The sequence below is a fragment of the Tamandua tetradactyla genome, chromosome 18 (genome assembly GCF_023851605.1).
Source record: "Tamandua tetradactyla isolate mTamTet1 chromosome 18, mTamTet1.pri, whole genome shotgun sequence".
NCBI classification, from domain to species: domain Eukaryota; kingdom Metazoa; phylum Chordata; class Mammalia; order Pilosa; family Myrmecophagidae; genus Tamandua; species Tamandua tetradactyla.
Genome location: NC_135344.1, coordinates 25086185 through 25111227, shown reverse-complemented (window position 1 = coordinate 25111227; position 25043 = coordinate 25086185).

The window sequence follows — 25043 nt, the reverse complement described above, 5'->3', positions numbered from 1 at the left end:
GTTTATTGGTGCCCTTACTCTTCTCCCCATCTACTCTTCTTTCTGAATTATCCAGCAGGTCTAGATTATTCACGCTCTCCCTCCTCTTCTTTGTCCCTCCAGTAGAGGTACCGTGGGGAGAGGGATACCAGATGTGGGGAGAGGGATACCAGATGTGGACAGTGGACTTAATGGAGCCTAAAAACTCAACAGGTTCTTCCTCAGAAACACTGAACTCCAGATAGAAAGAGCAAGAGAGCGATTGAATTGGGACCTGAGCTTTAGGCCTGTCATCAGCTGTGGATGGTCACAGGTGTCACAGGGGACCTTGGTGCAGCTTTAACCCGTGGGAGGGGCTTTGTTGTTGACTGGTGAGCCGTTGTTAACTATGTGCCTTCTCACTGGTTTCCATGGCGTATTTCTTTTGTTTTTTTGTTTGTTTGTTTTCTTTTAGATCATGGTTGTCAAAACCATCATGACAATATATTGCCTTGAAAATTGAAAAAAAAGGCGACAAGAGTAAGGAAAGGAGATACTGAAGGGTCACGTCCATTCCCTTTTGGACAGCTTGTTTGAGGGATTCTTCCCCAAGCAAAACTTTTGAGCTGGGACCCCACTGCATGGTCTGGAAGCCACCGGTTGGGGCTACCAGTAGACGCAGCAGATCGGGCCCACGTAAGAGGGAAGCAGTGTGGCTAGACGCGGGGCTAGAAAGGTGGGAACGACGGAGCTCTCAGAGGCATTCCTGTACCATGGGCTGGGGGGGCTGGGAGCCTTGGAAGGGTTGTCAGCCTGTGGGGCGTGGGGTCCTGGAGGTCGGTTCCCTGAGATGCCTACTCTTACCCTGCATCCACAGCACCCCCCAGGGCAAGACAGGACAATGGGCTCCCTGCCTCTGAAGGGTGCCAGCCCACGCCCATCCTCACCCATCCGACTGGGCAGAAAGAACTCTCTGCCACTAACGTCCACTTAACGTGCATCATCCACAGTGGATCGCGGCTTTGCCCTCCTCGTGCTCAGCTGCTGACAAGGCTTTCCTCTCCTTGTCCTCTTCTTCCTCCCTTCTTGCCCTCAATCTCACAAGGGCTGCAGGTGGGCCCATGAGAAAACCATTTGACTTTAGCACTAAAATAGATTATGTCATGTTTCTGAACCTTGTGGCTATTGTACAGACCCTATTTTTCTTCCCTTTTCTCTTAACTGATAGTTTTTCTTTTATGAGTGGTTTTAGGTCCATAGAAAATTGAGCAGAGAGTTCCCATATAATCCTTCTCTCCTCTTCCACAGTTTCCCCTATTATTAACTCCTTGCATTAGTGCGGTACATTTATTACAACTGGTGAACCATTACTGATACGCTGTTAGTAGCAGAAGTCCATGTTTTACGTCAGGGGGCACTCCTTGTGTTGGACAATTCTATGGGTTTTGACAAATGCATGCCATGCACCCACCATTACAGACTCACACAGAATAGCTTTACCGCCCTTAACTTCCCTGTGCTCCACTCACCCCCCTCCCCCCAGGCCTTCTTTTTATGTCCCCTGCAGGGATTGTAGGTGACATGGGGATTGAACGTGGAGTGCAGGGAGCCCTGCCACCCTCAGGGTGGGAATTGCCCTGTGCTGGGAGGCTGGAGACAGGCTTCTAGCTGTGGGCTTAGACAGCTCATGGGTCCTCCCTGGCTCCACGGGAAGGTGGACGCTGCCTCCACAAGGCCACTCCCGAAATCCTGTTTGCTGACCTGGGTGGGCTGGCTGAGCCCTCGGAACCTCTCCAGGAGCGTGCACTGATCTCTAGTTTGGTACATTGCATCCTGGCACAAAAGATGAGACCACTGACCCCAAGTCTGGGTTTTCAGGGCTGGGTATCCTCCGGGGAGGCCTGAGTATAGAGACCAAGTGGGGCAGGCCGGAGTTCATGACCTGAAGAGTGCAGGTTGAGAAGATAAACTTCCAGACCACAGGGAGGATGAGCAGGAAACAGCAGACTCCCGTTTGGGCTGCACAGTGCTGGGGGGCCCCAGTACCCTTGGCTCAGCTCTGGGAGTTTCCTGCCCCTCATGGTCAGTGCAGGGAGGGGGGTGTCTGCATGTGGACCCCCGCGGCACCGGCCTCCAGGCAGCCTCAGCCCTCCCTCTCCCTGCCGCAGCCTCTGTGTCTTGGCACACAGCGTGTCTCCTCCTCTCTCCAGGTCCCTGACCTGGCCTCACTGCTTGCAACAAAACTTGGCCTTGGAAATGTCAGCCTAATGGGAAGGGGAGGGTAGGAGGGAGACGGGAATCAAAACAAGAGGCACTTGGCAGAAGCCACCATGGAGGCGGCAGCATCCCAGGCTCTGGGGCGGCCAGGTTCATGAACTGATCTGGATTTAGAAGGTCGCCCGCTTGCCCAGGCAGTGGCTCCGGTGCAGTGGCGCCTGGCAGGAGAACACCTTGGAAAGGGCAGGGAAGTGTCAGCGGGCCCCACAGCACTTCTGTAGGGCCCTGAGGCCTGGCCGGGGCCTGTCCTCTTCCAAATGCCAAAGCAAAACACTCATTAAGCCAGTTCTTTCGGGGCCGCCAGGGCCCGGGGCTGACAGGAGGCAGGCCCCTTTGGAGGCCCGGCCTTGTCCCTGGGAGGCCACAGGGCGCCCTCCTGACCACACGTCTCCTGCTGCCGCTGCTCTGGGCACAGAGTTGCTGGAAACCAAGAAATGGCAGGCGTGACCTAAAGTTTGAACTCCAGAAACCCTATTCTCAGGCACTTACTGGTCTGCATTCAGAGCTCTTGTTTTCCCAGACATACAGAAAGCAGATGGAGCCGATTCACTCCAAAGCTTTAATAAGGATGGAGTTTGCCTTCTGGGGTATTTGCAATTTTAAGCAGAAAGGTCTGGCTGAGGGCACTCCCCAAGGCAGAAGGAGGCTCCGGGGACCCCCAGGCTTTTCTGCCCTTTTGGCGGCTGCCCCCACCCCCGCCGCCCAGTGAGGCCCTGTGGGTTCCCCAGGTGGGTTAGTGGGGGCGGGGGGAGTTTCTGGTCCCCCCAGTCAACTGGCCAAGTCAATGGCTTATGTCAGCGCCTGGCCGCTCTGCCCAGCGTGATCAGGGGCAGAGGCAGGGCAAACAGCCAGCGCCGCAGAGCTTGTATCTGTGCTCCTGGGAGGACAGTGCGGCGGTGACAAGCCAGACCCCGGGGCTCCCTTTCTCCCTCCTGCTAGCACCGTGACCTGGAACAAATCACTTCATCTCTCTATACTTCAAATTTCTGACCTGTGAGATGATGTGTGTGGCACCTACCTTGCAGAGCTCTCGTGAGGATGAAGTGACTTCCTGTTTGTAAAGCACTTAGAACAGTGCCTGGCGCCTAGCACATCTGACATGTCTTTATTGTCATTACATTTGGATGGTTTCCTGTTTGATATCTCTGCACTTCTGCTCTGAGGGGCAGCTCTCCTTTCCCTAAATCCACTCTTAGGAGAGAGTCTGATCTTTTTTATAAGCTTGAAAGAGAATTAAGTGACATGCCAATTAAATCTAATATGCAAACCTTGTTTGGATTTTTGCTTTGAGCAAATGAACTAGAAGCACAGGTTTTTAAGAAATTTGATCCCAGATGGGTTGAGAGGTGTGGCAATGGTACAGTGGATACATTTCGAAAGGTCTTTCTTGAGTAGAGCTATACCTTTAAGTGTTTGTGGAAGAAATGATATGATACCTGGAATTGACTTTAAAATGCTTCAGTGGGGGGAGGGGAGAGAATATAAGTAAAACAAGACAGACCAGACATGGCTAACTGTGGAAACTGGTTGATGTCTACACAGGGATTCTTTTCATTATCCTCTCTTTTTGTGTCTGTCTGAGAGTTTCTTTAAGTAAAAGTTACAATAAAAACAGGGGAGATGGAGCTGCTTGGGCCCAGGCAGGTCATCCCTGGCCCTCAAACCTCGCTTCTGGGCATGGCCACCCAGTCCTTGTGCCAGGTCCCCAGCCCGGACTACACTGCAGCGGTGAGCCCGGCAGCAGGGGCCGAGGGCCCGGGTTTGTGAAGGAGGAAAAACTCGGAAGCTGGGCAAGTCGGTTCCTCCATTGAGTTGTACCTGTTCACCAGCCTGGGCCAGGCTCCTGGGGCCTCTGGTCTGGTCCCTGGGCCAAGGCTTTGCTTTCCACAGCCTCGGGCAGGCCTGAGGAAACGGCTTCCTCCTCCCCAGGTGGTCTCTGGGTCCCTCGGGTCTTTGGCTGCGCCATTCCCAGAAAAGCCTGTTACCGCGGGAGAAGGCAGCCCATCTGAGCCTGGCCCATCCCGGGGTCCCCGGGCCGCTGGGTCCTTTCTCTGAATGGCTGCGAGATGCTGGCACTTCTCAATTGTTTACTTGCCACTCCTGGGTGCTGGTGCACTCTCCCGAAATGTCTCCAGAAAGCTGCCAAGGTTTGCTGTCTTCTCCCTCCCTCCTCCGAGCCTGCCTCACAGCCCCATTTTGGCACCTCTACTACTGGGTAAATGCAAAGTGACCCCTTTTGGGTCCAGAGGCAGCTCTTCTGACATCCAGTTTGTGGGATCCTGGGCAATTCCTTTCACAGCTTTTGCGTCCAAATGTTCTCATTTGGAAGACTGGATTGAAAGGGCGCATCTAGTTCTCAAAATCCAATTGTTTTCCCCCTTTAAGAATACCTGGTCCATTTCTCCTTGAGCCAGAAACCCAGGCCGTCTCTGGCAGGCAGCACCCCAGAGCACAGGCCCTGCCGGCTGGAGTCCTTCCCACCGCCGTCCTTGGGGACTGAGAGCTGAGTGGTACCAAGGTTGGAACCCGCTCCTCTGGCCTGTGAGGGGAGGGCGTGCGGTTTTGGCAGGTCGACCAGGAGTCTGCATTCTAGAACCCTGAGAGTCATCCTCACAATGTCAGCAAATCAATTAGCAAGCTTCTGTTGAGCCCATCGCTTTTCAATCAGCAAGCTACTTCCTGCTCTTGGAAATCTTCCCCCTTCTACTTATCATTCTGGTCTCTCCGGTCACAGTGGCTCCAAGTGGAAGAGCCACTTGTGGTGGGATTGAAGGGGTAGGACATGGTCCTGGTCTGTCTCCGTGTAGCCCAGGGCCCTCCTTGCCTTGGGTAGGGGCTCCCCTGGTGTCTGGCTTGGCCATCCACATGGAGCCCACTCAGTGTGATGCCTAAGAGTATAGCTCAGTCGCTGACCTGCTCTATGTCCTAGGGCTAGTTGTTGAAAATTTCCAGTCTCAATTTCCCCATTTGTGATGAAGGGAGTTTCTTGGTGGGAAGTAAATGAGTCATCTTGGAGATGTGCCTGGCCCACAATAAAGCTCAGTAACTGTCCCTCGTGATTATGATCATTTGACTTATTGTCTACCCATCCCCTCATGGCTTCCCAGGGACCTCACTGACCTTGAAGCTCCTGGCTCTGGCAGGTGGGAGGTGTGTGTGGGGGGGAGTTATTGCATGGTGAGAGGAGTTGGGGGGAGTGTCAGTTATTTCATTAGATTGCAAAATGGGAAGAAAGCCTCCTGTCCCTGGGTCAGCACGCACCCCTGTGGAAGCAGCTTGGACCTCAGTGTTCTTCAAGGCTCCCCCTGCACCCCTCCTGGGCTCGGGAGGCCCAGGCCCGAGTTGAGGGAGGTTGAGCTGGTCCTAGTTCAGGTCTCCACACCTAACCCCTGATGCATTTCTCCCTCCAGGTAAACTACCCCAGAGGTGAATTTGTTCCCCTGAGCACCTCATTCACTGAGTGCCTACTACACGCCCCTACGTGGCTGGGAGCTGGGGACCCAAGACTGTGTCACACATTCCCCAGGCATCCTGGCCTACGGGATATCTGGCTCCCTCTCCTCCCCCATCTCATTGGCTGCACCCTCCACCCCCCAACACACCCAGCACCCTATTGCCTCAGAGCCTTCGCCTTTGTTGTCCCCTCGGCTTGCAACTCTCTCCCCCAGATATGCTTGTGACTCACCCCTTGGCTTCCTGCAGGCCCCCATTCCAGAGTCACCACAGAGGGGTCTCCTCCAATTTTGCTGTTTAAATGAATCCACCACTCAACACCTTTTCCTGCCTTTGTCTTCATTGCCCCTACTACCTGCTATGATATATAGTCATATAATTTGGTTTTTGTCTGACTCTCCTAGACCCAAATACCTGCCAGGAGTTCTTAACCTTCTCTTGTTCCACGGCCCATGGGCAGTCTGGTGAAGCCTCCTGAGATCCCTTTCAGAATAATGTTTTATCAAGGCATAAAATACAATGCATGAGACTACAGACGAAACAACTACATTGGTGTATGGTTATCAAAATACAAAATAACCCATAAAGTACTATAAAGGATAGTTTTCCTTTTTTATTAACACACAAAATAGCAGTCTCTAAAGATAGTAGTAATAACTACCTAATTTTAAAGTACTCCTACTTCTAGTAACTATCTAGAAACTATTAATAGATATCTGCAATAACTGGGGAGGATATAAAAATAGTTATTTCTATTGATAACAATATTACTCTGGTTTGTTGCTTATACTCATAATTAAAGGAAATGCTAGCTTTTAGTTAGTTTAGTGAAAATAAAGATGCATTTCTCCTTTCTAAGTGCATGTATCCCTTCAGTTCGTCACCTTTTAAGGTCACAGCTATTGTTTTCTCCCCTCCTAGCACCAAAAGCCAAACTTGGAATATCGTAGATGCTCAGAAATGTTTTTGAATAAATGAATAACTGCTGGAATCTAGTGGTTAAGGGTTAGATTTTGTCCCCTAGTTTTTAATGTCCATTTTAATAATAAAATGGTAACAGCAACTACTACTGGAGATATTTGCTAGATGTCAGACACTGTTCCAGAAACATCTATCTCATTCTTACAACAACCCTGAGGTAGGTGCTATTACTATCTCCATTCGATGGTTATGGAACTGGGTCAAACAGAGTTTAAACAATCTGTTCAAGGCCACTCAGCTGTCATTGGAACAGATCTGTCAGAGTCTAGAGCCCGTGTTCTTAAACTATTAAGGCAAGCTTCTTGATGTCTCAGCCTGAGGAACTGGACCTCAGCTCCAACAGGTCCTGCCCTGTTCTCCTTCATTGGCTAAAGACCAACTCTCTTTTACCTTTGTCTTCATAAGCTCCCTCTAGTGCCATCTGGGGAAATGTTAGTTTCTCTCCCAAATTCATACAGCTACCACAAAGTTAATGACCATGAGGTCTGGGTCCTCAGGACCAACTACTTTTCTAAACTCCAAGTCCCAGTGTCCACCTGCTCACTGGACACCTCCTCCTATATGTTCTTCAAGCCTCTCTATGCAAATGCAAAGGTCACCTTCTCTATGACTACTTTCCTGATTCTTCCCAGGTCAAACTGGCCAACTGGTATACCCACTGTACTCTCTTCACACCCTACGACCACCCTAGTAATATTGTATTACAGAGTTTGTTTACATGCCTGCCTCTCCTGACCGTCCTGGCAGTTCCATTTGAGAACAGGGACTATTTCTAGTTTATCTCTAAATCCCTGGGATTTGGAACAGTGTCTGATACAGTAGGTGCTCCACAGATACTTATGGAATGGGTAAAGCAATGAATGAATAAATATGTGAATGAATAAATTATATGCACCAACCCAACTTAACACTTTGGCTATTGTGTTCATTATTATTTACAGGTAACTAGTATCTAGTTACTAGTTCATACTAGTATCTTACTAGTTCATACTAGTATCATATTCCTTTACTCATATGACCCAAGGGAAGTAGATTCTAAAGATGAAGCACAGAGTTCCCCTTTATTTCCAAACTTGAAGCCAGCCTTAGCTGTGAAGTTACATAGAACTAGGATCACAACAGGGTATGAAATCTATTTGTTTCATTCTTCAAATCAATTCAAACCCCGTTAATACTTAATTTAATTCACTGCTCTTTTTCTCTAAAACATTAACAGATACATTATTAGGCTGTAGGGTCATCCATAATTAGTCATCTCTCTGTGAATTAAATTTTAAAGAGGAAAAGTAAGACCAAAGAATAATCAGATTTCCTATTTATGTGGGACAACCAAGTTAAATTATATTTCCTTTCTAAAAATAGATTCTTTTCTTAGGAATCAAGCATTTATTTTGATCCCAAGTGATCTGAATAAATCTTATGTATAGTTAACAAATAGATTTCTGATAATAGTATTATGTATTTAATAAATTTAGCATGTATTGAATGATGCTTGAGTGCAAAGCACAGAGCTGGGTCCTGAAGGGAAACATAAATGGATTGAAAATAGTCTCCTCCCTAAAAGGAGTTTGTAAATAGAGCAGTGTGAGCCTTAAGGGAAAGGCTGAGTGTATACTTGTATGGAATTTACACTTCAAAATACCAAAATGAAACTTTGAAGCATTTTGAAATATTGTTCTAGTGACTTCGTTAATGGTCTAGAGGCCTATTGAGTTTGAAGATAAAGAAGGGTGTGGGATTAATGGCTTTTTAAAATCACATTTTCTTATTAATTCCCCGCAGTGATAGACACCTAGATTGCATCCCAATTGCTCGGTGCCACAAACAATCCTACAATGAGCATTCTTGTACATATTGCCCTGTGAGACTTCTCTGGGGTATGCAGCTAGGATTGCTGGATTACCAGAATGGCTGTGTACATCTACACACCATGTAAGGTTTGGTACAGGCCAATGATTCTCAACCAGAGATTATTTTGTCCCCCAAGAGACATGTAGCAATGTCTGAAGACATTTTTGATTGTCACAACTTGGGGGAAGGGCTACTGGAATCTAGTGGGTAGAGTCCATTTAGGATGCTTAGTAGCATCCTATAATGCACAGGGCAACCCCTTGTCACAAAGAATTATTTGGCCCAAAATGCTAATAGTGCTGAGATTGAGAAGCCCTGTTCTAGGCATCTTAATCTGTGATCCATACTCGTCTTCAAAGGTCCATAGATGGGCTTGAGTGTTTCAGTGAATCTCCTGAAAATATCTGGCAGATATTGTTTACATGTACACATGTGTGCGTGAGGTATGTACATTTTTCTTGGGCAGATGTTTCTTTTTTGTCTGCCTGACTTTTTTTTTTCTTTTCTTTTGTTAGCAGCATTCTAACTTCCTTCCTGCTTGCTCAGTCCAAGTGGATCAGAGTGAGGTTGATCCTACCAGCCCCAAACATGTGATGCAAACCCAACCAATCAACCAATTGATTGGTTCAGGATTGGGCACACAACCTAAGCCATGCCAATAAAAGTTGGCAAGCTAATGTTTAAGATCACTGCTGCTGGGGGTTGTCTTTGCCACTTGGTGGGGAAAATCTTCTGAGAATAAAGTCAACACAGACGACACAACAGCCAAGACAGGAACAACATTTTGATGATATTTGGCACCCTGGATCATTCTGTCCCTAAAAATTCATCTCTTGAAGTTTTCTGACATGTAATCACTGAGTTCCTCCCAATGTAAAATGTTTTTCTTAACCAAGATGAGTTGGATTTCTTTCACCTGAAACTGAGTCCCAACAAATAGAATCTGTATGTTTCATTGAAATTGCAAAAGACAGAGTGACCAAAAGTGTTTAAGAACTTCTAGCCTTTTATATTATCGTTAGAAGATTCTGGACTTCTGTGCTTAAAAGGATCACTGTATGGCTGTATCAGTAATGTGACATTGTCATACCCAGGGATAGGGTTGTTTTGGTTAATTTAACTTTGGCTTAACTAAGGGTATGCCAAATTAAAAAGTTCCTGGGATTATGGAATATTAGAACTGGAAGTGATAGCAGAGATCATCCTGATTTTTTTCATACAGATGAAAGTATGGAGGAAGAAGGTATTATACAATGCTTGTGCAGATCATTAGAAAGATAATTTATCTCAAAGTCCTTTTAAATAAACACTTTTCATTGTACTTCTAAAATAAAATCTATTTAGAAAGATACTTCTGTGTCGAATTTCCTTGGAACTCATCTATTATATTAAAAAGATGAACTTGGGGCGGGCCGCGGTGGCTCAGCGGGCAAAGTGCTTGCCTGCTATGCCGGAGGACCTCGGTTCGATTCCCGGCCCCAGCCCATGTAACGAAAACGGAGAAACAAAATACAATAAAACAAGAAAATGTTTAAAAGATGTTTCCCTTTCTTCCTCTCTTCCTTCCTTCTATCCTTCCTTCCTTCTCTCTGTCTTTAAAAAAAAAAAAAAAAAAAAAAAAAAGATGAACTTGTAAATGACACAATCATCTATTAAAATCGAGAATTAAAGAAGAATATTAGAAAACCACTTGTTTTAGTCAATACTCCCTTTCTGAGATGTCTGACTGCATTCTTCCTGGTTTGTCATCCCTCCAGTGCCTGCAGAAATTCCTCAGTGTCCAAGGTCAGCCTTTCTCCATCACTCATAGCTTGCTCTTCCTGCCTCCCTCATCTCCGGCCCCCTCTCTGGAAGGATGTCCTGCCAACATCCACTGGAAAGCATGAACATGACTACGTTTGGGTCTACATCATATTTATGCATAGAAGCTGTCATGTGGATTTTCAGATCACATCTCCAAGTTGATCTATTTTTTCTTCATGGTTTGGGGGGAGCTGAGTGTGCATGCCTCACACATCATGCAATGTAGTAGATTAAATTATGTACCCGAATTGTCTAGGCATGTTCTTGATCTTAATCTGTATTCTTTCAGATTAAGGACCATGTGCAAATGTTATTTTTAGTTAAGGTATGGACCAACTGAATGAGGGTGTGTCTTCGTCTGTACTATTGGACATCTTTTAAAGAGAAGAGACGGGGAGCTAGAAGTTAGAGAAGGCTCTTGGGAGAAGCAGTGGAACCCAGAAGAGCAGATGAGGAGATGGTTATGTGACAGGAAGCAGAGATGCAAGCCAAGGAGCCCAAGGATTGTGGCAAGCCAGCATCAGATGCTAATCTTTGGGGGCTGTGCATGGCCTCACCAATGTCTTGCACTTGGACTTCCAGCCTCAAAACCTTCAGCCATTAAATTCTTGTTATTAAACCCAAACTCATTGTGTGGTACTGATACAGCAGCCTAGCAAGCTAAGGCACATACCCATGTGAGGTCTTAGTAAGAGTCCTTCATTTCAGTGCCAGGTATTAGCATGATAGAGCAACCTTCCTGAGCAGTCTGATTCCTTTGGCAGTGAAACAAATGCAGCAGCACTCTCCGCCTGCTGAAATGAGGACATGAGATGTATTGGCTAATTCCTCCCCACCCTTCTCCCCTACCTTTCCTTAACGTGTGATTATTTGATGCTTTCTCGAGCACATCCTGGAAAACAGGCTGAAAACACCAAAGCAGCCCTCCTCTCCCCAGTCTTCTGAAGAATGACCTTTAGTTTCTGAGTAAAGCTGCTGCATGTGTTGTGTCCTCATGCTGGGCAGGCCTGAGGGAGGGTTTGGCAGTATAACGAGGCCTATATCCCAATAGCTCAATAGCTGAGTTAACCTCCACAGCTCCCTTCAGAACTCAGGGGGATTGCTGAAATAGACCTAAACCTGCAGCCAAGCTAAATAAGTCCCAAAAGGACATGGATTTCAGACACGAGTGAAGGAATCGCAATACAATATTAACCATTAAAGAGCTAAGACAACTCTTACAGAGGAGTTTCCTGGCACCCAAGTGCTCTACCTCCCCTACTGGTGATTTGCTGACATAGAATTAGAGAACCTTAGATAGCAATGTAGGCTGATCTCCTAATCTTGTATGTCTAAGCCTGTAAAATAAAGGTATTTCTCCAAGATGATGAAACTAATTACAAAGGTGAGTCCAAGCCAGGCATTCTGACTGTGGTTTTACAACATGGCTCCTGAATTCTTTGACAATTCCATTGAGAGTAGGTCTACAGCCTCTCTCCTTGAATCTGGGCTTTGTGATTGCTTGGCCAATAAACTATGGCAGAAGTGATGCTATGCCTGGTACCAGCCCAGTATTTTAAAAACTTGGCAGCGTCCACTTTCTGTCTCTTGGATTCTCACTCTTGGAACCCAATCGTGACACTGTGAGGAAACCCAAGTAGCTCATGGAGAGGCCCATGTGGAGTGGAATCATGGTCCCTAGCTTTCAGCTCCAGCTGAGCTCCCACCCAACAGCTAGGACCAACTTCTTTGGCTGTACTTTATCGATGCCTCTTTATCGACACTAGCCTTGTGAGTAAGCCATCTTGGATACGGCTCCTTTAGGCCCATCCCACACTAGCCCCAACTGATGCTAAATGGAGCAGAGATGAGTCTTCTCTGTGAAGCACTGCTCAAATTGCAGATTCATGGGCTGAATAAATTATTTGTTTTTAGACATGTAGTGGTTTTAAGCCACTATATTCTAGAGTGGTTTGCTACACAGCAATAAATAACTGGAACATCTGCTGTCTGATAATGTCCCTCTTACACCATCAACCAGCAACACTTTGAGAATCAGAGACACGGCCATCAGGGAAAGGGCTACATCAGTGGTTCCCCTACTTAACTTGGTATCAGAATGACCTGGGAAGGATGTTAAAAATGCAAATCTTCTGACTATTTCAGAGGACATTTTTAACATGTGCTTCAGTTGTCCAAGAATACTGTCTGGTCATTGGTTAATTAAATTATAGTTACTCCAATGAGAGAGCAGGCTCACTGGCCATAAACGCTTTGAGAAAATTACGCTTCTCCTTCTGATCTACCGTCTCACCTACCTTCATCATTCTAAAGCTGAAAAAAGACTGGCAGGCTGCATTATAGAAAAAAGGACAAAATATTTCTTTAATTCATTTTGTCAAATAAGGTAAAGCTCCATGGACCTGGAACTGAGAAGCCATCTGCCTTACAGATCTTTATTCAAACTCTGCATGTTCAGAGCTGCAGGCCTCGGCTTCTACCCTGCGTTTGCCCAGCTGCCCGTCACTCACTTGTCACAGCTGTGTGAACTCATGCCCTGGAACCAGACAAACCTGGGGGGCTCTTATTGGGTCTCTGACCTTCAGCAAATTACATCACCATTCTAGGTCTCAGTTTACCCACTTGTAAAATGGCAATAATCACATTGCCTGTCCTACATTTGCTGTGAGAATTAAACAACTAATGCACATTGGGTACTTAGCCTGTGTAATATGCCTGGTAAATTGCATGGCATATTACATTTTGCATTATGTTTTATTATTTGTCTAACAAAAGATAAAGGGGCAGGGACACTATAAGTAGTATCCATTGTCTGTATTTATACCTGGAGAGAGGAAAATGGGTTAAATCAGTGGTAACCACACACTGATTTGAGACAAAGTCAAATCACTGGGGCACTTTTTAAAAACACAAGTCCCCAGGCCTAGTCATCTGTGAGACAGATTCTGGTTCAGTGGATGAACATTGGCTCAGGACTCTATAAATAGTTCCGAGGAACAGTGAGGTTTGGGACCCAACAGAGCCACTCAGAGCTCATTGCTGCTGAACATGCCGAAGATCCGATACAATAAAATAATTTGCACAATATTGTTCAGGTCCAGCAGTTTTGCACGCATTTTATGCACCCCACCGGTGAGAATGAGGCTACCAGGCTCCTTCCAAACTGAAAGACCCAGGCCAGAGCCCTAGGTAGGGATTCCAGGCTGTTCAGAGCACAGCGTGCCAGCGAGTGCCGGTGCCATTTCCTCTGGTTCCCTAACCTCTCCCTGACGCTTCCATTAGCCACCTCCACACCTGGACCAGCTCTCGCCCACAGACCAAAAGTAGATGTCACTCCCAGAGATTTTAATTAATTGTCTTCCTATCTTTTTTTTTTTTTTTTTTTTTTTCGCCTTTTGGGTCAGACTCCTAAGTGTCTATCATGTTGATAGCACTCCAGGGAGTCTTTTGTTCTGAATAGGTGAAAAATTGTACCCACAAAAAGAGTTCCCCATCCGATCAATTCTCTCTAACAACTTTATTGATTAGCTGCAGGAACATTTTTCATTTATTAATTATGAAGAAGATGTTTCAGGGATTTCTTAAAGTTAACTATTGTTTTTTTTTTAATACCGAGTTAACGTTGACTGACTTGACTCAAACTGCTTAATAGGGCAAAGAGTCCTAAAGCAGGTATTTGGGATCCTGGCGAAGGAGCGATTAAAGTGCCTGTGAGTGGAGGCAGCAGGCTGAATCTTCATTTGGGGCTGGTTAATTGATTCATTGAAAAAATAAAAAACATGGCTTGTCCTTTTCAATAATACGTTAGCATCAAAATATCATCCCATTATGATGTCCAGGCTGGTAATGGTTAATTAATTAATTGCCACCAGCTGAAAACAATGTTCGACCCAGATAAATCTTTCATTTATTAAAATCAATTTGGTAATGGCTTTGAAAGGGATTGGGGGGTACTGAGGAGACTGGACTGGCTCCTCCTTTCCTGCCCTCTCCTCTTCCTCCTCTTCCTTCCTTCTCCTCCTCCTCTCCCTGCTCTCCCTGCCCACCTCGCCTCTGCCTCTTCCTCAGCCCAGCTCCCCGCTGCCCGTCTGGCTGGCCTGCAGGGGCCTGTTAGAACCCCATCGGGCAGAGCGGGCTTCCTCCTCCTCAGCAGAAAACAGCCTGGCGGCAGGCATGTCCAACCCCATTCCAGAGGCTTCCTGAGGACAAAGGATGGGCTGCTGGGAAGGGAGGGGACCTGCGCCAGGAAACCAAATCCTTGCTCCCCATGGCCAGCAGCACCCGCAGCCCTGCCCCTCACCACTCCCAGGCCAGACACCCGTGCTCTGGTGCTCCGGTGCTCTCCTCGCTCAGCATCCTTCCACCCAGGCGTGCTGGGTGCTGGGAACACACAGGCTGTCCCTGTCCTCAGGTGATGTCACTAGCCTGCAGTAGCCTGAAGTCTTCTCACTGCTTTAGAGGAAATAAGGAGCATTCAGGAAAAAAAAACGGTGAGTGGGTAAGATTAAAGACCAGAAAAGATGCTAACCTCAAGTACGTCAGAGGTAGATAGGCTTTATACCAGGGTTAGAGTTTACAAAAGGGGGTGGGGGGAATGAATCAGTCTATTGAATGTGAGAGATCCAGTGAAAGCGAAGAAGAAGTGACAGGCAAAAATAAATAAAGAAGAACCCCCAGAAACCCTCATGACTGCTCATGGGTTTTAGGGGTCGAGGGGTCCTGGAGAAGAGAGAGTCGACCTGCCGGGGGTGGAGTGGGCTGCAGGCGGAGGCTTAGTCAGAAGGAGCCAGGGTTCCAAAGAACTACAGATAATTAAATCATGTGTTTGGTAGAAGAAGAAAAATGGGAAAGGGAAGGGCCCAGATTCAAGAGGGTTGATGAGGGATGACAGGGCCAGGGGACAGGGCTGAGCTCATCTGGCTTCTCTAGCAAGAATCAGCCTTCCCAGGGGCTGGGAGAGCAGCACAGGGAAGGGAGGTGGGGAGGGACAAAGGGGAACATCTGGTCACTTTAAATGCAGATAAAGTGCATGCCAGGCTCCTAAAAGAACAAGTCTTAGTACTGCTTTGCATTGCTAAGAAATTAAGGAAAGAGGATACGAAATCAGATATTGGTACAAGTCCCCATTTTCAAATAAAGGGAAAAGGTAGACTTTGAAAACCTGTCACTTGATCCCCCCCACCCCAACCCCCACTGAGACATACAGGCAGGGCTCTCTGATCAATTTCCAAAATAGATGATTAAAAGGAAGAGTGGAGGCTTTTGGAAATGAATTCTAGAGTTTCCTCATTACTAACATGGATTCACTAATAGCAAGCCAAATTACCTGTATTGTTTTTTTGAATAGGAATGCAGCTTTGTGGTTCAGAGGGGTCACATAATCGTGAATCAACTTGATTCAAGCAAAACGACTGACCTGATCTTTTCTGACATTCTTATGGATAAATTTGTAAATTATGGATTGAATTCATGCAGGTAGAATCACCATCAATGAAGTTTCTTGCTGAAAGAATCTTGATTATTGAATTAAGAGAGAAATTGCGTTTAGAACTCTCTTCCTAACACTCTTGTTGAACATGTTTCTAAAAGGTGAACAAAGATACAGAAGACAGGCTTATCAGACTGACAAACATGACTCTCATCTGGGAAGACAAACAAAAGACCCAATTAATATTCAAAATTATTCTGTTAGGCTGGAATAAGGGAATAAACTGACAATACAGCAGGAATTAACATTAAGTTTGGGTTTAGATTTAAAAAAAGCAAGAGAAAGGTACAGTATTGGGCAAGTATGTCATAGCAACAGGTGACATGAAAAAAAAATCGGGGGTTCAGCTGTCCATAAAATCAGGATAAAGCCATGGCAGAATGTGACTGCTAAGAAAAGGATACTGCAGGTGACTCAGTCTCAGTATGGGTACTCTCAAAGCAGAATGTCAAGAAATGATTTCCTGAGGTCATCTCACCAATTAATTACTTTTCCTGTAGGGGAGGGGGGAAGTGAGACAGGGAAGGAACCCAGGAAGGGTGAGGGTCAATCAGTGACCAAGTGGGCAGTAGGAGCTTGATCCTGCTGGGGACCTCTGAAGAGGGGAGAACACACAACCTCACAGGCACCCCCAGCTGAGTGGGGAGAGAACTGTGGCATTTTTGCTCCAATGCCCATCAGCCATTGGCTGAGGGCTTCTCTGGGGGGGGGGTGCAAATTCATTGGCACCTCTGACTGCACATAGTGGGGTCTGGCAGCCAGAGAAAGAACCCAGCAAAGATGTGCAGGTAGGTGTTGGCAGTTAGACGTCAGGCTCAAAGCGACACGGGCTGGGTTCATAAGCATCTGCCACAGTCTTTAAGAACGGCATAACAAACAAGTGTCTGTCCTGCTGGGCAGCCATTGCGTGGAACACTAATTCTAGGTGCCACACTGCAGAGGGACCTGGAGAAACTGGAGAGTTTTTTAGAGTAGGGGCTGAAGGTAATGGATTTGGGAACCATACCATCTGAAGATGGAACTAAGGAGCCCCTGTTTGGAAAATGAGGGATTTAGGGGTGGGATTACATCTGCTAAATCTGACCTTATTTGGAAATAAGGTCTTTGCAGGTGTGTTCAAGTTAATGTGAGGTCATGTTGAATTAGGGTGAGCCCTAATCCAGTATGACTGGTGTCCTCATGGGGAGGAGAGACAAAGGCAGGCCATGTGAAGAAAGAGACAGAGGGTGGAGTGAAGCATGCGCAAGCAAGGAAATCCAGGCTTTGAGAGCAACCCCCAGAAGCTAAAAGAAGCAAGCAAGGGTTCTCCCCTACAGGTTTCAGAAGGAGAACGACCCTGCTGGCACCTTCATTTCAGACTTCCAGTCTCCAGAACTGTGAGACAATAAATTTCTTTTGTTTTCAGCCACCCAGTATGTGGTGCCCCAGAAAACTAAGACAGATGTCTAATTGGATATCTTCAATTTAGCATGTCCAAAAGAAACTCTTACTTTCTCCTTTGAACATCACATTTGAAATAATTGCAGATAAATCTAGAAAAAACAAAACAATCTGACCTTATTCCCAACAAAATACTCCTGTTTTTAAGGGATGGTGGGAAAGGGGAACTGAATAAATATGGAAGACCAAAAGCCAAATGCCAAAATGTTTAATTATATACATAGAGTATTAAAAAATGTACTTGACTTAAAATTTTTTTATTAGATTAATTGTAAGTTTTGCAGAAAAATCATGCAGAATTCCTATACACCACCCCCACCACAGTTTTCCCTACTATTGAAATTTTGCATTAATGTAGTAGCTTTGTTACAACTGATAAAGCAATATGATTAAAATTATATTATTAACTATCATCCATATTTACATTAGGGTTCACTCTTTTTGTTGTACATTTCTATGGTTTTTTAAGCTATGACCTAAAAGATGCACAGAATTTTTTTGTTCATACAGCTGTGCATTTATCATTACAATTGACTTTTTAAAAACATTTTAAATTGTATAATATAACATATATGCAAAGCAAAGAAAGAAAAAAGCAATAGTTTTCAAAGCACAAAGTAGTGACAGGACAGATCCCAGAATTTGTTAAGGGCTACCATACCATCCTCTCAGAAGGAGGCTAGAAGGAATAAATATTTTTTTCTCATCACAATCTATTTTTTTTTGTGTGAAAAATAACATACATACAAAAAAGCAATAAATTTCAAAGCACAGCCCAACAATTAGTTGGAGAACAGATTTCAGAGTTTGGAATGGGTCACAATTTTATAATTTTAGGTTTTTCCTTCTAGCTGCTCTAAGATACTGGAGACTCAAAGAAAAATCAATATAATGATTTAGCAAACATACTCATATGTTAAACTATACCTTCTGTATAACTCCACCATCACCTTTGACCTTTCTTCCACTCTTTAGGGGTATTTGGGCTATGCCCATTTTAACTTTTTAATGTTGGAAGGGGCTGTTGATCATATGGGATAGGGGAATGTAACTGACTGATGTTCTGGAGAGGCTGGCCCTCTGTCTTTCTGCTTTTCTGGTCCAGGGACCCACCTGGAGGTTGTAGGCTTCTGGAAAATTACCCTAGTGCATGGAACCTTTGTAGAATCTTATACAATGCCCTAGGTGTTCTTTAGGATTGGCAGGAACCGTTTTGGTTGGGGTTTGTCGTGGTCAGGTTCATGTGTCAAGTGGTGGTTTGGCAAGCGCTGGCTTGTCTGTTGCAATGAAGACATTTCATAGAATTAAATCGTGATCATGTCAGCTGCATCCACAGTTGATTCCATTAGTAATCAGCCAAAGGGGTGTGTCTTCTGCAATGAGTGATGCTTAATCTAATCACTGAAGGCCTTATAAGGAGGATTCAGAAAAGACAGGCTCTTCTTGTTTTAGCTGGTGCGCCTCTCCTGTGGAGTTCGTCCAGACCCTCCAGCCTACTCTGCGGATTTTGGACTCTGAGTTCCCGCAGTCACGTGAGATACTTTTATAAACTTTATATTTGCAAGTGTTCCCTGTTGATTCTGTTTCTCTAGAGAACCCTAACTAATACAGGGTTTGACAAGCTATAATAGGTAATAAAGTATGAAGTATGCATAAGAGTGAACTTCAGAGTAACCTCTCAACTTTGTTTGAGCTCTCTTAGCCCTTGATACCTTATTTGCTACACTTCTTTCCCCTGTTTTGGTCAGGATGGCATTGTTGATCCCATGGTGCCAGGGCAAGACTCATCCTTGGAAGTCATCTCCCATGCCACCAGGGAGACTTTAACTCCTGGATATGATGTCCCACATAGTGGGGAGGGCAATGATTTCATGTGCAGAGTTGGGCTTAGAGAGAGAGAGGCCACATCTGAGCAACAAAAGAGGTCCTCTGGAAGGTACAGGCACACCTATAGGTAGGCTAAGGTTCTCCACTACATACATAAACTTCACAACAGTAAGCCTCAAGATCAAGGGCTTGGCCTATTGATTTGGGCATCCCTAATGTTTGACATAGTATCAGGGGATTCCCTGATGGTAAAGTTTAATAGTTTCATATCCTTTCTCCTATCCCTCAAGGGACTTTGCTAATGTTTTTTGATTATCCGCTTAATATACTCTAGGATGTATCCAGGCATTACATTAAGCTATACAGGGTTAAAGGCCCTCATTCTTATTCTGGGCTCCCTGTGTTTGGATTGTTTAAATGATCTATCCAGACAGGTTGAGTTAGATTAAGTGCTACCAAAAATTTAGGTTCTGGATAAAATAAACCTTTCTTCCTTTGGTCTCAAAAACTAGATGTGGTTCTAAAATATAGAGAATATCTTCCTTACTCCTGTATTATACATTACCTTAATCCCCGCCTGATTGGCTTCATTCTTATCTCTAAATTAAGGTTATACATATACAAAACAGCCTCTCAAAATCCAGAAATAACAATTACCACTTTGGACTAAATGTGACTGCTATAAGAGCTTACAATCTAGGCCCCTATTTTCTTATATGTATTTTCTAAATTAGACCATACATTATTTGCTCTTTTGTTTCTGACTTAGTTTGCCTCACCAACTGTGCCACAGGTTCATTCACAATGTTGCATAACTAACAATTTCATTTGTTGTTGTAACAACACAATATTGTTGTGTTGGATCTTATATATCCACTGATGCACTGGATTTTGATGCTGAAACAATCGGTTGAAAGAATACACAAAATTTAGACAAATTCTTAATCTGAGACAATAAAAGAACAAGAGGATTCATCCTTAAAATTTCAACAACACCATACAGGAATCAATGAAAGACCACTTATGTGAGCACATAGTTTAGGCATAGGTACCTTCACACACCCCTGCGTACACACACGTGTATAAAACTATGAATTATTCATTCATACGTGCATATACAACAGCTAGGTATGATGCTATTATGGTTTTGATATTAATACCAGTTCCTCTCAGTTAGTTCAAATAATTTCTGACCCCACCAGACAACAGAATACTGAGCGGCGGAACTCTCTGTGTATTGATACAGAACAATCTCCAGACACAATTTTCTCAAAATAAACAGTCTTCCCCTTGCAACATACACTGGGCATGGTGTTTCACTTGGTTTTGATGCTAACGGGTCTTGAAGATCCTTATCTCCACTTCGTTGCTTCTGATTCCAGTCTCACTACTTAGATTTGGCCTTGAAGAAAAACCCCTTAACTTCTGTTTGCCCAGTGCCTTTCTCACAGTCTTGCTAGGGAGAACATGTGCACTAGGATTGGGCTTTGGAGATTTAGAATTTGATTTTCTTTTGGGTTGGTTCAGGAAAAAGAAAAGTCAAAGATGTCCATAAAGCTGTTGTAGGAAGTAACATTTATTCTTCTTTTCATTTAATATTAGTCTAGGTGTGGAACGAAGGACCTATTCCCATGATGCCAGCTTCCTTGAGGATGTGCTGACAAGGACCAACCAGAATGGACAAATCCTCATCAAAAGAGAAGCAGGAGAACAATACAGGGGCAAAGAAAGTGTCGGCATCCAGCACCCCCGGGTGTGTACAGTGCAGGATGGAAGCTGCAGGGAGAGCTCTCTGGGAGTCCCAAGTCAGCACAGAGCAGGGAAGCTGTCAGCTGTCATCGAGGTGGCTTGAAAGACTTCCCATGACAGCCAGGATTCCACGACAAACTGAATAAGCAGGAAGACGTGGTTTGGATACCAGATACAAGAAAAGCTTTCCAAAAATAAGAAAAAACTGGTAGGATTTTTGAGCATTCATGAAAACAAATTCAAATAGAACATCTTCCTGCCACAGAAGAGAATTTGTTATTGTACAAATCTAAGAAATTGAAGTTAATTTTTGATACAAGATGAAAAATATTAGAGTTGACCCTGTTGATATAGGATTTTAATCACTGTTCCCTTGGTTAATCTGTTGCTGTCAATACTTTGTAGAGATTGGGGTGGAGACAAGAGAGAATAATCTTGTCCTCCTTCTATTTTTGCCAAGTGTCTGCCTTGCAAGGGGTTAGCGTTCTTGGCAGCTCAGCGTCCCTGTATTTATGGGTTCTGGTAGAAAAGTAACAATACCTTTTACCTGGACAAGTCTTAACTGGTTGCAGATTATTCATCAATTATTTGATAATCATCAAATCATCAATTGATGACTAAAATAATCATCAATTATTTTAGTTTTTAACCTTCTCAACACCTCTAAGGAATATATTGATGAGGAAATGGACTCTGCAAAGTGAGGGACCGTTCAGCATTACATGGTTAGAGTGGTAACTTGAACCCAATTTCTTGTTCTCTCTGCCCCCTATCATGCACCTCTGAGTCCCACCCTTCCTTTCGTAGAATAGTTCCCCACTGACTTATTTGATTTGGGATCTTCCATTTCTGAACCGACATTATTTTAGCAAATATATCTCCAGAAGTCACATACCAAGGCGAAAATTCCCCTAGGAAGATTATCACATTGATGGCATTATCTGTTAATGAGGATGAGTTTATCCAGTAGTGTTTTTAGGAGATGGAAGACAGGACGGACAGGTATGTTCTGAAACAACAATAGGGGGCATCTAAGAAATCTGAAACACAGTACACTGTTAAATATAGTAGGGAAATCCAGGTGAGGTGCTCAGAGGGAGCTCTGGGCAGCCAGAGAGCAATTAGAGGGCATTATGTGACCCAGAGACAAAGGACTGAAAATCTCCAAAGACAAATGTCACCTCCATTGTGGTTTTATCTGGACCTGGTCCAAATCATGCTAATCGTTTGGCCAGCTAAGAGAGATGGGGAGTTGGGTTTCCTTAAGTACACAAAAAAGAACCTGAATAGACAGAGATGATGATCATAGAGGTCAGTTAGCATTGGAAAAGGTGTTTGAACTTTAAATCTAGGCAGGGAAGGTAATCACAGGATCTAGGGAACAAGACCTTGCAGAGAAGAAATGCTCTGCAACAGACCAAGACAGGGTGCACCTGAGTGCCAGGGACTGAGATTGGGGCCCGGGCAGGAAGCATCGCTGGGCAGTGAGGGCGCATGGACTAACCAGAACCACTGAAAGTGCCCTGGAGCCTCCAGCCCCAGGAATCGGGGACCCCAGTTAGATACCTGGGATGTAAATGTGCAGAGGCCTGGCCACTGTCACCAGGGCACTCGAGTTAACGAGCACAGCGTATCCTTTGACCTACAATGCTGCTTCCGCACTTGTGTTCTCATACATACAGGAAATGACAGGTGTATAGGATACTCACCATCAGCTTAGTAATAACCAAAGGTTGGAAACAGCCTAAATGTCCATCAGTGGAGGATGGATAAATCAATGAAGGCCTACTCATACAAGGGAGAATGAAGCTGTAGGGCTCTCTATGTACCAATCTGGAGCAGACACTAGGATGTATTTTCTCAAAAGAAGCAAAGAGCAAAACACTGTGTACGGGAACTTCCACTGGTATTTCTATATGTATGATGTGAGTGGGGGTCCCTCGGGATGGGACCACAGTGGCTGAGTGATAGAGTGGGAGAGAGTTATTTCTCAGTATACCCTTTTGTAACTTGTGAGTTTTGCTTGTATTAGTTAGGGTTCTCTAGAGAAACAGAATCAACAGGGAACACTCGCAAATATAAAATGTATAAAAGTGTCTCACATGACTGCGGGAAGGCAGATCCAAAATCCGCAGGGCAGGGTGTGAAGCCGACGACTCCAATGGAGGGTCTGGATGAACTCCACAGGAGAGGCTCACCAGCCGAAGCAGGAGTAGAGCCTGTCTCTTCTGAATCCTCCTTAAAAGGCTTCCTGTGATTAGATTAAGCATCACTCATTGCAGAAGACACTCCCCTTTGACTGATTACAAATGGCATCAGCTGTGAATGCAGCTGACATGATCATGATTTAATTCTATGAAATGTCCTCATTGCAGCAGATAGGCCAGCACTTGCCCAACCAGACAACCAGGTACCACAACTTGGCCAAGCTGACACATGAACCTGATCATGACAGTATTACTAATTTAAAAATAATTCTGGCCTGGAAGGATTAGGGCTCAGGAACCCAGGGAAAGGGACACCTGACAGAGTTTAGGAGTGAGGAGAAGGGCAGAGGGCAGACAAGTCCCCAAATGCCCTCCTGCCACTGAGCCTTAAGTCCTGGAAAGGAATTTTAAGGCCACTCAGTCTAATTGGTTCCAAAATGCCAGTGTGTGTATTTGGCTGCATTGGGTTCAACCAGAACCCTTATTTAAAAATTCAGAGTTGTGGTCCCATTCCTAGGCCCCAGAATCTGAAAGTCTTCGGCGGCTGGTTAGGGTTAGGAATGGGCTTTCCTGCACATTCTGGTGTCCGGCCAGGCTGGGAGGCCACTGCATGTCTACCCATCTCTCTCCTAGCTGAAAACGACTCCCAACAGAGATGATGTGGAGAGACAATGCTGCAGCCCTGGCTCTCAGACCAGCTGAGGCCCCAGAGAACAGAGAACTTCAAGTCTGGAGGAGTTTTAGAAGTTCATCTTGACCTTCTAACTAATTTTCTTTGGCAGGACTAACTTTTACCCAGAGGCCAGGCTATAAGGACACATTTCTACAGACTTGGAACCATCAGGAGAGGCTTCATGCAGATTGTGGTCATTTGGTTGTAGCTTCTTTTTAAGACTTTATTTTTAGGGTAGTTTTAAGTTCACTGAAAAATTGTGCCAAAAATAGAGTTCCCACATACACCCTCCAGCTCTCCTCTTCTATTAATATTCTCCATTAGTGTGGTTTGTTTGTGAAATTAATGAACCAGTATTGTTACAGTATTATTAAACCCATAGTTCTGTTTGGGTCCACTGTCTGTGTTGCCAAGTTCTATGGGTTTTGAAAAATGCACATCTCATGTCCACCATTACGGTATCGCACAGAATACCCTGCCCTAAAAATCCCCAGCTTTCACTTACTTAATGCTTCCCCCTCTCTCCCTGACCCCCTGGCAACCGCTGATCTTTTTACCATCTCTATAGTTTTTCCTTTTCCAAAATGTCACATAGTTGGAATCATAGCGTAAGTAGTCTTTTTGTGCTGCCTTCTTTCACTTAGGATTATGCATTTAAGTTTCCTCCATGTCTTCTTGCGGCTTGATAGCTCATTTCTTTTTATTATTGAATAAGATCCCATTGTACAGATATCCCACATTTTGTTTATTTATTCACTTTCTGAAGTCAGCTGGGTTTTAAGAAGCTCTTATTCCTAATTTGCAGTGGCTGAAGAGGGTGAGACAATCACTGAGAGCTCCCTACATCTGACAACAGGTCTGACTGCTGCATCTAAATTCCTTTCCATATTCCTTCTTGGTGCTGCTTCATTTTAACTTCATTTATTAGACCACAAGTATCAGGGCCTCTATACTTGAAGTGAGTGGGAGAGGAAAATAGAAGAAGAAATGCAGGTGCCACTCCCTGAGAGGTACAGACAAGGGGTCCCTCCAAAGGGGGTGGGGTACAGGCAGGGACCAAGCAAGTCCTTGTGGATTATGCGCCACCCTCTCTCTGTGCAGAGGAGGAAACTGAGGACTAGAGATTATGGGATGTTGTGGCAGTTCAAGCACCGGAACCCAGGTATGTGAAACTGACTTGTTTGGCAAGGTTGGAAAGAAAAGACTAGGCAGAGGAAAGGACAATCGAGGCCAAGGAGGTGGAGCTAAGCTTATTGTCAAACATGTCCCTAGGATATTTTTTTTCTTTTTCTTACAAATATTTTTATTGTAAAACCTTAACATACAAACATTCTTG